The sequence below is a fragment of the Sphaerodactylus townsendi genome, unplaced genomic scaffold (assembly GCF_021028975.2).
Source record: "Sphaerodactylus townsendi isolate TG3544 unplaced genomic scaffold, MPM_Stown_v2.3 scaffold_23, whole genome shotgun sequence".
In the NCBI taxonomy this organism is placed as follows: Eukaryota; Metazoa; Chordata; class Lepidosauria; order Squamata; family Sphaerodactylidae; genus Sphaerodactylus; species Sphaerodactylus townsendi.
This window is the reverse complement of record NW_025950396.1, coordinates 255640-269011: the sequence shown is the minus strand read 5'-3', so window position 1 is coordinate 269011 and position 13372 is coordinate 255640. Positions and strand designations below refer to the sequence as shown.

Sequence of the window (13372 nt, the reverse complement as noted above, 5' to 3'; positions counted from 1 at the left end):
CAATAGATGCACAGTATTCATGCTTGCAGCGAGTGGTGCCGAGCCACTCAGAATCCTTGCGCAAGCTGGAGACGGCACTGATAAATCGATGCTAACTTCTACTACATGTTTACGATCCATTGCAAAAATATGCAATAAAAACCCCATAAACTGCATAAGAACTGTATTACAAACGTTAGAAAACCACACAGTAAAAACAAGGTCACACATACAACAAACTTTACAATAAACGACACCCTTCTACCCTTTATGGAGGTCCCTCCTTTACCAGTTCCATTTACTACAACCCTACTCCCTTTTATAAAAATGTTCCCTTGAATCGCTCTTGACCACCTCAGACAGCTCCTTCCACAAGGTGAGAGCCAAAACGGAAAACGTTCCGGTACAGACAGCTGATCTTACCCATTTACAGTGCAGCACCTTGAGAAGGCTTTGCGCAGAGGCACAAAGCTCTTCCAGCCACGCACGGACAAAGAGGTGTGGGGTCCGAGGCCACGAAGGACTGTAAGTAACAACCAGCCCCATGAACTAAACCTGGGCAACCAATGACGTCCCTGAAGAACAGGTGTGAGACAGGTTTTCCAGCTGCTTGCAGATTGACTGCATCTGTTCCACTTAGAAATGTAAAACGCCTGGACGTTTTGAAGCCGTTGCCGGGGGAAGGTGAAAATTACGCACCCAGCCATGGGGGGAAAAAGGACATTTGAACGAAAATTGAAGCATACGCAATACTTACTTTCTTATTGAGTCATTTTATTGGTTTAACATAAAATATATCCTTTATGACTTTAATTAAAGATGTATTAAGAATATAAATCTTTCTTCCTGCCTCAGCTTCTCTGGCTCCACTCGCTCTGCTGATTTCTCTCTTTCTCCCAGATGTCCTTTCTATCTCCTTCTTCCAATACCCTTCGGCCTTTCTCGACAAAGTGTTCAAGTTTTAGCATTTATCATATTGCAGTCGAATGTCAAATGGCAACGGAAAATCTTTTTGAATAAAATTAGCTTTTGGGGATTTTGACTTCTTGGAGAAGTAGTGAAGGATATGTATATGAATCTTCGTGCAGGTGGGGTTTTTTGATCTCATTATGAACAGCGAATATCTAATCTAATGCCATGCTATTAACACTTTCAAGCAGAAAACCCCCTGCTAAAAGAACTGGGTGAATTTTTGACACTAAAAGCTGAAGCAAAACAATTTTGGAAATATATTATTTGGGAATATAAATGTGAGGGGGATAAATATATATGAAGAAACCGGACAGAGGCCTAGCAAACTGAAGTCACAGGGAAACCTGAAAATTCCCAGTTGAAAGGAGGATAACGTTGTTTCGTTAACTCGGACAGCACTGCTCTGTGAAATAGCTTGTGATATTTAAAAGCCATGAAAGAGACACAACATATATATAACATAAATATTGTGTTCCTCTAAATTCCAGGTCTTAAAAATCATTTTCTGAAACCCTTGAAGACAGAGAAAAGGATTACAATAAAGCCAAAATGTGACTCTTTAGGCTGGCCTTGAAATTATAGAGAAGATGTACAAAGACAGTGAATATTTATTTTAAAGCCCATAAAAGTCAGAGAAAATTTCAAAAGATTTTGGAAAGGGAAAACAGAGCCAGCTAAGAGGATGGTTATTGAGATGCAAGAAATGAACAAAAGAATGGAAAATCACAACCTTAAACAAACAAACTATAGTAATACGGTGTCAAACAAAGTAATGCATGGCGCTCACTTATAATGCAGAGTGAAGTAAAGTTATCTACTTCATTTATGAACTGCCGTTCCTCTCAATAAGGATTAAAAGTCACTTATCTCGTTCTCTTCACTTTTCCCCCCACAAGAACTCAGTGAGGCAATTAAGCTGAAAATGATTGACCGGCCCATGATCACCCAGCAACCTTCCATGACAGCGTGAGGATTAAAAATCACTGCTTTTAATGGGATTTTAGTAAGTCTTAATGATTATTTAAATGGATGGAGCCTATGTATATTGTTGATGTGGATTTGTATGGTTTGCTCCCCTATTAAATATTGTATTGATTTTATGTTGTACACCGCCCGGAGCCCCTTAGGGATAGGGCAGTATAGAAATCTAATTAATTAATTAATTAATTAATATTTCTATACCGCCCTATCCCCATGGGGCTCCGGGCGGTGTACAACATAAAATCAATACAATTAATTGAAATTAATTATTTAATTAAAAAAATAAAACTGAGTCTCCCAGATCTTAGCTTGATCATTACACCGTGCCGGATCTCATTATTGTTGTTAAATATTAGAGCTAAGTCGTTGTCATGGGCAAAATAGTAAAGCACCCTTCCTCAAACTTTAAATGAAGTGTGGGTCATACCTGTATCTTTTTCTTACATGCATTTTTCTGTAGTATATTAAAATAAAGAAATGTTTTAAATCAATCTTGTATATAATTCTGAAGGTAGCCTCAGAAGATAGATCAAAAAAATCTACACAAATGCTGGCATGAAAATAAAGGGGAATAGTTTTTTTTTAACAAACTGCGGCTATCCCTAGATTTACAGGGAGGACATTTAAAAATGGAAACTTGCATTTTAAAAAAGGCAGTGGAAACTGATTTGCAGGGAGGAATGGGGGGGAACCCCAATAAACAAGCAGTGGAAATCAGTGCACGTGTTGCATTTTTTTTAAAAAGAGGAGAGACAAAGAAAGGGGAAGTCAGTAACAGCAATAGTTCTGAGGGGGTCAAAAGCAGAAAGTAACAGTATAAATTATGGGGGATGGAAGGAGGGAGAAATCAGTGATGGGAGAGGGAATGATCAGGATGAGAAAAAATTGGGTCCAATGGATGAGATGGTCCGTTCCCCATAAGTCCTTTCAGATCCCCCCTCTTGTATATTCTGAGGTGTGGATATATCAGATTGCAAATGCCTTAGCAGAGCAGGTGCTCGGGAGCAGCAGCAGCAGAAGGGCCTTGCTTTCACATCCTGCATGTGAGCTCCCAAAGGCACCTGGTGGGCCACTGCGAGTAGCAGAGTGCTGGACTAGATGGACTCTGGTCTGATCCAGCAGGCTAGTTCTTATGTTCTTAAGGAATAAAGTCAACCAAATATCTCAATGAAAAGCATTTGAAGTTATGAACAAATGCCAGGTGTCTTGCTGTCTTCCAGAGTACAATTACTTGTGAGTAAGCCCTGCTAAATACAGCGGAAAAGTAAACAGGCAGAACCTCAGAAAAGAGTTTTGAGTTAGTGGAGATTTCTGTAACGTTAATCTTTCTCCCAGAGAGCATCCAAATTTCCACTTTGGTTATTCTACTGCTTTTTGCTTGGCCTTTCACTAACTTATTGGGGGGGGGGGGGACATTTCAGGCATTAACAATTTTCCCTCATTCCCTCTAAAGATTCTTAATATTATTGTTGATACAAACAGGAAACCCAGAAAGTATGGTTGTTCAAACTCAGTTACTGAATAACTGAAGGCATTTTTTTAAAAAAAACACACAGATATAATCTACATTAAACATATTTTTTAAAGTATTCACTTAAATCATCAATCATAAGCAAGCTCCAATAGTTTCATCTCTGAAGAGCTAAGTGACTTCCTGGATGATTTCATTAAACTAGGGGTGGCCAACCTATGGTGCTCCAGATGTTCATGGACTACAATTCCCATCGGCCTCTGCCAGGATGGCCAATTGGCTGATGGGAATTGTAGTCCATAGGCTGGCCAGCCCTGCATTAAACTTTACTGTCTGTATTGAACGGTTCACCAGAGCTCACACTCAAATTCAAGAATGCACAGATGAAATTTGTTGTTGAACAGCCATTCACAAAAACCACAAAGAGTACACTCACTGTAGCAAAGACTAAAAATTTAGCCTGGAAAAACTAGCTTACAGCTGCCAAGGGCTGCCATCAAAGATAGAAGAAGGGTACCCTATCCCCCTCAGGGGGGGTGGGCCACAGCAAGAAGGCTGACCCTTTCTCCCTCCCTCCCCCTTCCTCCAGGGTGGGCGGGCCATGACCAGATGACAGGCCCCTTCCCCTCTCCCCCTCCTTAACCCTCCCCTCCCCCTAACCCTTCCCCCCATGTTGAGTGGGCCACGACCAGATGATGGGCCTCTTCCCCTCTCCCAGGGTCAAATGTGCTCCCCACAAAAAGGGAATGTTGACTCCATCAGCTAACATCATGCAGCCCTAGGACAGGAAAATGTCTGCGGGACGTGAAATCATCAGGACATCGGCAAATTCCACCACATGTTGTGGAGGAGTCTAAATTTGGCTGGAAGAGGCAGTCTTCCGTGCCATCCAAAATGTAGTTCTGCTCTTAGCTGGGGAGATGAACAGCATCCTGGGACTTCCGCACACCCAGGAGAATATGCTTTTAATTTTTCCTTTCAACTCACGTCGTGTCTCAAACTGCTTTTGAAATGGAGCTCTAGAGGGGCTCGTGAGGTGGTGTGTGAGACTACTGACAAAGAGGCCATACCACAGTGCCACAACAAAGCCTTGCGTGCGAACAGCCCAAGGCCCGTCTCCCAGACTCTCCAGGGCAAGCTGTCTCTGGGTTGCCAGGCTGGGGGACGAAACCTCAGCCTGAGCCCTCAGACAGCCACGGCTAGCCAAAGAGGACCGCCCGGCTTCATGGCTTTGATTTTGACAGGAGAAAGATTTGGGTGGATCTTCAAAAGCCGTTCTTAATCCATACTAGGAAAACATTATGGTCACTGGAGTCTGGTTTTCAGGGATAAGAATTTGGGCTTCTGCCCTATCATTCACTACAATCAAATCTAAAATAAGGAGGCCTTCTCCCCCAAGTCCTGGCCTCTGCTGGTACTGGTTCAACAGCAGGAGAAAAATAATGGAGCAGTTGCTTGTCACTGAAACACCATGCTGACATCACTTCTGGGTCCATGCTAGAAGTGATGCCAGAATGACAGTCCAGGATTCCACCAGAATGCTATTGTAAAACTTCAACTTCAAAGACCTTTATTAGGCATCAAGAGAAAATACAGATAAAACTGTGCAGCAATATGATCCTGAGTTTGACGGGGTAAAACAACTGCTCATAGTTCATACAGTACAAACTTCAAGAAAATAAGTAAATAAAAGGAGAGCCAGAAACTTATTTTACAATATCGAGCAGGAACTTGGCCACCATTTTCAACTGCCTGAGATCCTCATTGTTCAAGAGGCGGTTCAATTTGGAATATGGAGGGCACAAGTAAGTCGGTGTTGAAAAAAACAAGCTAGGTCTGAGATCTATGAATTTCGGGCAGACTAATAGAACATGCTCCCTATTGTAAAACAACAGCACTGTCATTGAATCCTAGAGTGTCCTGTTGATGAGCTGATATCACTTCCACGTTTGCATTAGAACAGTGATGGCGAACCTTTTAGAGACCGAGTGCCAGGGGTGGAGCAAGGGAAAACTGCGACTGGAACACGTGTGTGCCTTGCGCCCCTGCCACGCCCCTGCCTGCCCCCGCCCTGCCCTGGAATGCCCCGAAACACCCCCGTCACACCCCTGGAACGCCCTTGCCATGCCCCTGCAGGGGTACGTGCCCAGTGCGTTGCACACCCCTCATCCCCTTGACGCTATGCCACTGCTGAGCGCCCAAACTCAGGCGATGGTGCGCGTGCCCACAAAGAGGGCTCTGAGTGCCACCTCTGGCACCCGTGCCATAGGTTCGCCACCACTGCACTAGAAGTGATGCTGCAATGTCAATTGGAATGTCCCCACCGCCTAAAACTCCTGCTGGTCGCCAGCCCTGAAGCCTTTCCTCCACCTGGTTGGTTTGAGACACATAACATGGTCGCCTTAAACTCCTGTGGCGTAGGAGGTTAAGAGCTCATGTATCTAATCTGGAGGAACCGGGTTTGATTCCCAGCTCTGCCGCCTGAGCTGTGGAGGCTTCTCTGGGGAATTCAGATTGGCCTGTGCACTCCCACACACGCCAGCTGGGTGACCTTGGGCTAGTCACAGCTTCTCGGAGCTCTCTCAGCCCCACCCACCTCACAGGGTGTTTGTTGTGAGGGGGGAAGGGCAAGGAGATTGTAAACCCCTTTGAGTCTCCTGCAGGAGAGAAAGGGGGGATATAAATCCAAACTCTTCTTCTTCCTCTTCTTCTACAAGTACAGTGCAACAGTGTTCCAAATAGAGGAATAAAACATTAAGTGTTACGCCCCCGCACAAAAGAAGTCAAGGCGTGATCATTCCAAGCACAAAAGCAAACAAAAAAAACCCAGACCTGAAGACACTGTTAACAATTGAGGTGCCTCAGCAACAAAAAGATACTGGCTGTCTGGAGAGAGATCAGAAGGAAACAACTAAAATGATTAGGTGCCTGGGAAAAACTGGCCGGAGTGGAGGTGGATTAAAAGAATTACATATGTAGAGCTTAGTTAAATTGCAGGATCTTAGAAAGTTCGCTTTCTTCCACCCCCAGCCTCTTGGATTGGCCCGTCTCTTGGCGATTCTGGCTGTCAGGATTTGATCTATTACACTTCAAACATTCCGGGATACCTCGGCATCGACTGGAAATATTTCTATTTGAAATATTTTCCATGTGCCGTTGTCTACGGCTGGGCAGAGGGGCAGCCTCTGTTTGAGTTTCGACAAGAAGAGTTCTGTTTTCCCCATAAGCGCCTCTGAGCTGAATTTCTATCTGAACCCCATTCGGAGATTTTCCTCTGAGAACAAATCTAATTCATTCATCTGCCCGCAAAGAGACTACGGCGGAGGAACCTGGAACGCTCCCACAGCCGTCATGATGTTCTGCAGAAGGAAACGGCATTGCTTTCACACAGTTTGGACGCTGGCAAGCATTCTGACCACAGTTGAAGATGCTAAAGAAGAAAATGTGCCAATTAAATTACGTGGAGACTGTTCACAGGGATTTCAATCTGTGGGTAATAATGGGAATAAAGGCAGGGTCTAAAACAGTGATAGCGAACCTTTTTGAGACTGAGTGCCCAAATTGCAACCCAAAACCCACTTATTTATTGCAAAGTGCCAATATGGCAATTTAACCTGAATACTGAGGTTTTCATTTAGAAAAAACGGTTGGCTACGAGGCGTGTGTTACTCGGGAGTAAGCTTGGTGGTAGTCGGTGGCTTTGCTTTGAAGCAACCGTGCAACTCTTCGAACAGGTAAATCATGATCCTAGGAGGGTTTACTCAGAAGCAACCCCATTGCCAGTAATCGAGCTTACTCCCAGGTAAAGGACCGCGCTTTATTTTTCATTTTTCATTTCATATTTAATTTATATCTCGCCCTCCCCCAAAGGGCTCAGGGCGGAGAACAAAAAGAGCAACAGCAAAAAGCATTAACAATATAGAATAGCAAACATCAACAACTATAAATCAAAATATAGGAATTACAGTATCAAGCAATATAACATATGAAATATCAAGATATATGAAACAATTAAATATCAGTAAAACACATAAGCTTTAGTTCTTCGCATGAAAATCAGTGGGGTTTAACAGCTTAACAGGGTTACCTATACTGCTTCCCCAAAACTAGGTCTTAGGTTTAATGCTAATAATCGAGCCCAGGCCAGCGTAGATGTGGGGGGGGGGGGGCGATTTCCCCCCACATGACGAACTCTGCGCGTGCCCACAGAGAGACCTCTGAGTGCCACCTCTGGCACCCGTGCCATAGGTTCACCACTACTGGTCTAAAACAAATACATGGTAGCAACCACCTTACAACCTTTTAGGAGAGCCAGAGTTTAAGGACAGTCAGCAAGGTATAGAGTTTAAGAGTGGTGGACTCTAATCTGGTGAACCAGGTTTGTCTCCCCACACCGGCACATGAACCCTGCTGAGTGACCTTGGGCTTGTCCCCGTTCTCTCAGAACTCTCTCGGCCCCACCTACCTCACAAGGTATCCGTTGCGGGGAGGGGGGAAGGAAGGAGTTTTTAAGTCACTTTGAGAATCCTTAGGTTGAGAAAAGCAGGGTATAGATCCAAATTCTTCTTAATTTGAACTACTGGCCAAAGAAAGGTAAACAGGCCAACCGGAATAAACCTTAATATAGCAAGAAATAAATATATATTCCATATTAACTCCCAACAAAGTCATTTGGTTGGTCTAGCAATCGTTTAAACAAAGGGCTGTGGGAAACATTTGACTTCACTGACAAAAAACCCTCCATTAAAAACCGAGGTTCCTGGAATCGTAATACTCCAGAAACCACACGGAAGATTCCGGCCTTCTACAAACCTTGCTCCATGTTTATTCGCCCGGCAAGAGTCGGAGAGCGGCCTGGCAGGGGCTCGGCTGGGTACCATGAAATCATGGGGCTGGAATGCGCTTCGGCTAAACGCTGAGGTCAGGACGTTGGAGCTGCGTGCTCAAAAGATGTGGAGTTAGTGAAGAGCTCCCAGTGGGGAGAAACAGAAGAAGAAGAGTTTGGATTTATATCCCCCCTTTCTCTCTTGCAGGAGACTCAAAGGGGCTTACAATCTCCTTGCCCTTCCCCCCTCACAACAAACACCCTGTGAGGTGGGTGGGGCTGAGAGAGCTCCGAGAAGCTGTGACTAGCCCAAGGTCACCCAGCTGGCGTGCGTGGGAGTGCACAGGCTAATCTGAATTCCCCAGATAAGCCTCCACAGCTCAGGCGGCAGAGAAGCCACAAGAGAGGCAAACTTGGATCCTCGGCCTTTGAGGCCACAGGCTTTGGTCCAGCACCTTCCAAACTTCAGAATTCTGTACAGAATAATTTGGCTGTAAAAAAAAAAAAGTCTGATTGTCTGGAACGAAACGACAAGAGGACCCACATGTTGACTCTTAAGTGCGTGAGAAAAACGGGGCTCTTGTGCTCACGCCTGCCCTGGGAGTCAGATGATGGTGAAACGGTGCAATTTTCCGGAGGCTAACCAGTAAAAGCCAAAGCTGAAGAGGGGCTTCATAGTTGCTTTGCCCCACACCCTTCAGGGAATTATTTCAGAGAGGTAGCCATGTTAGTTTGCTGCAGCTAAAATACCCGGGAGCTTTGTGACATTTTTAAGAAAACATTACTCCTGCGTAAGTTTTGTGGATTAGAGCCCACTTTTTCAGCTGCAACAAACAGCTTCTTACTAGGCAAGTATTTTATGCAAGAGGAATGGAGCAAAATCCAAACAGCAGGGCTGGAGGCAGAACTACGAGGTGAAATTAGCATAAAATGCAAATCTCATCAGAAAAGTTAGATTCAGAGGTCACTGCTGATTTTATTTTAATGTTTTCCTAACGCTTGCATGGGCTTTTGTAACTTTTCGTTTTACTTGTCTTGCGCCACCGTTTGCTTTTACGTCTGTCTTGTTTATTCGCCTCACTTTATGCTATCAAAAAAAAAGAATCCCATCGCATGCAGAATATACGTAGCTAGAAGCACTCAACGAGCACTTTACAGAAGAGTCAAGGTGCTAATTCCAGGCAAGCCGGCATTACCGTGCCGTGCCGTACCACCACACACGTGCCTTGAAATAAACAATTCCTAATAGTGTCAGGAAAGAACATAGGGCACAAGAACATTAGGTGGACTATTCCAAGCTAAAATAGCTTTTGAGGAACAAAAGCATCACGAGAAACTGAACCCAGCATGCCCCAGATCTTTATGAAGCCTCTTATCTTCATCAAAATTCTGCTATTGGCATTGAACTGCCTTGTGCTTTGTATTTTGGAAGGGCAGGCTCCCGTTTACGGCTACGTCCCCGGAAAAGAGCAGGTGAGGGACTGAAAAAAAGTTAGTCCCAACTACAGGTGGTGTGTGTTGGTGCGGGCGAGAAAGAACTAACGAACAGGAAGAGGGGAGCGAATCGCTGCTGACATGCGGGACAGGGAAGATTGATGGTTTCCCCTTCTAGTTTTCCATGCTGCAAAGACACACCAGGGGACGGGGAAAGGGACGAAGAAGCCGCTGGGCCAGCGACAAAGCCAGCCGCTCCGCTTATCCCTGATTAATGAGGCGGCGGCAATTCAGGAAACGAGGAAGGATCAGGCTCAGACCTGCCCCTTTACTTTGGACTCAATTACTATTTGATCGACGGCGCTGCACATGGTTTCAGTTGTTCGGTCATTAGGATTTTTCAAGCGGAGTCAAACAAAGAGGAGTTGCTCGGAGAGAGAGAGAGACACTGTTTGCAAAGTCTCACCTTGAGTCTGAAGGGAAGCCGGGACCTTTTCGCAGATATGGTTCCAATCAGCGGCACACATGTACGGCAAACGGGCTGTTGCTGTTGTTTTTAACCTGCACCAGAGCAAGGGCACTTTCGCACAGGCAGAATAACGCACTTTCAATCCACTTTCAATGCACTTTGCAGCTGGGTTTTACGGTGCAAAATAGTAAAATCCACTAGCAAACAATGATGAAAGTGGACTGAAAGAGCATTATTCTGCATGTGCGGAAGTGTGCCAAGAGACAGTCTGGAGACAACCCCAGTGTTACATGAAGCAGTGATGGCAGCACACCTATGTTTTTCCCCTAGCACAGGGGTCTGCAACCTGCGGCTCTCCAGATGTTCATGGACTACAATTCCCATCAGCCCCTGCCACCATGGCCAATTGGGAACTGTAGTCCATGAACGTCTGGAGAGCCGCAGGTTGCAGACCCCTGCCCTAGCATCACACGCTTACATACTTAGAGGCAAATTTCTACGCCTCCTTTTCAGACCATGGAGATCAGATTAAAATAATCAGCTGCATTTGAAGGAAGAAACCGTACATTTCTTTAAAACTTCCATGGTCTGGGGAAACAAAAGCCTATTCAAGCCTGATCTGCAAGGTATCTTCCAAATCATAAACTTTGATTAAAATTGATCATTGATAATGATCCTGTCAATGGCCAATTCCGCACAGCAAATGTATAACGGGTTGCGGTCGTTGAAAAGGAACCACTTTTCCTTTTTCCCGTTCACCTGTGTGACGTGCAGGTAGCGACTGGAGCCCACGGGAATAATCCAGGTTGCTTTCACGCCTTTGCGCCGAGACGCTTCTCTCTTTAAAAAAAAAAATTGTCTCTTCTCTCTTTTAAGAAAATTTCCTGCAACACATGCGTAGCTGCGCAGGCACCCAGAAACGAACCCCCGCAGCCATGCCAATCATCCCACAATACGATCGGCTGCACCTGCGTAGCTGCGTATCTGCAACGCGCAAAAGAAAAGAAAAAGAAGCCTCCCGGCAATGGCAGGAAAAATCTCCCGGACTGTGGGCGGCACGTGGTGGAAGGGAGGGAAATAAAGCGCCTCCTGCCTGGCCGTTTGCACGGGAGCAGCTCCAACCCGGGATTTTGCACAAGGATCGCTGGTTTAGCAATTTTCAAAATTCCAGACGGAGAAAAGTAAAACAGGGCAGCCTCGTTTGGGGGACGAGACCTGTGCAAAGCCCCCCCCCCCAAAAAAAACAATTTGTATTGCATCCTACACCTATTATATTTGCCCTGTGCAGAATCCACCAATATTAAACACGACCGCACGGAAATGAGACAGTACCGATTATGGGTTATATAAACGCCAACTAGAAGCTGGCAGATAGGGTGTAGCAGGTCTCTTTTAGACTTCTGCATATTGTCCCGCGACACCTCCCTCTTTTTCTTTTCCTTAAGAACAGAAGAACAGAAGAACTAGCCTGCTGGATCAGACCAGAGTCCATCTAGTCCAGCACTCTGCTACTCGCAGTGGCCCACCAGGTGCCTTTGGGAGCTCACATGCAGGATGTGAAAGCAATGGCCTTCTGCTGCTGCTGCTCCTGAGCACCTGGTCTGCTAAGGCATTTGCAATCTGAGATCAAGGAGGATCAAGATTGGTAGCCATAGATCGACTTCTCCTCCACAAATCTGTCCAAGCCCTTTTTAAAGCTATCCAGGTTAGTGGCCATCACCACCTCCTGTGGCAGCATATTCCAAACACCAATCACACGTTGTGTGAAGAAGTGTTTCCTTTTATTAGTCCTAATTCTTCCCTCCATCCTTGTTTCCACTAAAGCCAGCAGAGGGATTCAGCAGGTTCGCACCGCTTTGGCAGAACCAGGTAGCAAATTATTTGAATCCCACCACCGAAACCGGTTGTTAAATTATTTGAACCCCACCACTGACCTAAAGCCATAGTCCTACATAAACTATTGTATATTTGTATGCCGTAAAAGCCAACCACAAAACTAGAACCAGGGGGCATTCACTGAAAATGCTGGGGGGAAAAATTAGGACTAATAAAAGGAAACACTTCTTCACGCAACGTGTGATTGGTGTTTGGAATCTGCTGCCACAGGAGGTGGGGATGGCCACTAACCTGGATAGCTTTAAAAAGGGCTTGGACAGATTTATGGAGGAGAAGTCAATCTATGGCTACCAATCTTGATCCTCCTTGATCTGAGATTGCAAATGCCTTAGCAGACCAGGTGCTCAGGAGCAGCAGCAGCAGAAGGCTTTCACATCCTGCATGTGAGCTCCCAAAGGCACCTGGTGGGCCACTGCGAGTAGCAGAGAGCTGGACTAGATGGACTCTGGTCTGATCCAGCAGGCTCTTTCTTAATGTTCTTAAGGCCATTGCTTTCACCTCCTGCACGTGAGCTCCCAAAGGCACCTGGTGGGCCGCTGCGAGTAGCAGAGTGCTGGACTAGATGAACTCTGGTCTGATCCAGCAGGCTCGTTCTTATGTTCTCATGTGATTCAGAAATCACAATGCAATATTACTTAACACCAGGTAACGTCTAGCCACAAACAGCAGAGCAGCCACGGCTGTTTTCAGATTCCACCTACAGCTGCACTATCAAGTGGGTTGCTGTTATTTTTAACAGGGCGTGCCCATCTTTATCTTCCTTCCCTATCTCAACCTTCCGCTGTGCTTTCTCATCCCCCCTTGGAAACCATGATCCCCCTCATGCTGCAGCTCCCTTCAAAACATGACCCAATTAGGGGCCACAACCCAAGAGCGGAAGGCAGAAGTCTGAACCATTTTGCGCAAAAGAAGAGAACGCCGGACAAAGTTTCCCCCCATCAGAAATCAAAGGCTGGCAGGCTGAAAATCGCAAGGTGTGCAGCTCCAACACATGTATAAGCGTCACTTAAGACATCAGCTGCATGCCAACAAAGCACTTGTCTTGGTAGAAAATACAGATAGGCTTGGCCAGCACTGATAAATGCAAATTTGTCGAGTTCCCCCCGCCCATCCCCAAGACTAAAATAAAGGTTTGCCCAGCACACATGTTCCCAAGCTGTGCAGGAATAATTTTAAACATCGCAGTTATAAAACACATGTGGAAAACATTTATCTGCACAATTAAAGGGCTTCAAGCCTCCGAGTGAAAGCAAGCAAAAACACTCGCACAGAGAAGGGACAGCTCACACAACTCTAGAGCCAGCGAGATATAGTGGTTAAGAGCAGGTGGATTCTAATCTGGGGA

The 13372-nt window shown here is 45.5% G+C and overlaps 1 protein-coding gene across 4 annotated transcripts in view; it reads right to left on the bottom strand.

The window, feature by feature from the left end:
- Nucleotides 1-13372, bottom strand: part of WARS2 (tryptophanyl tRNA synthetase 2, mitochondrial) — a 40197-nt gene that overhangs the window by 21249 nt on the left and 5576 nt on the right. The window lies entirely within an intron of this gene.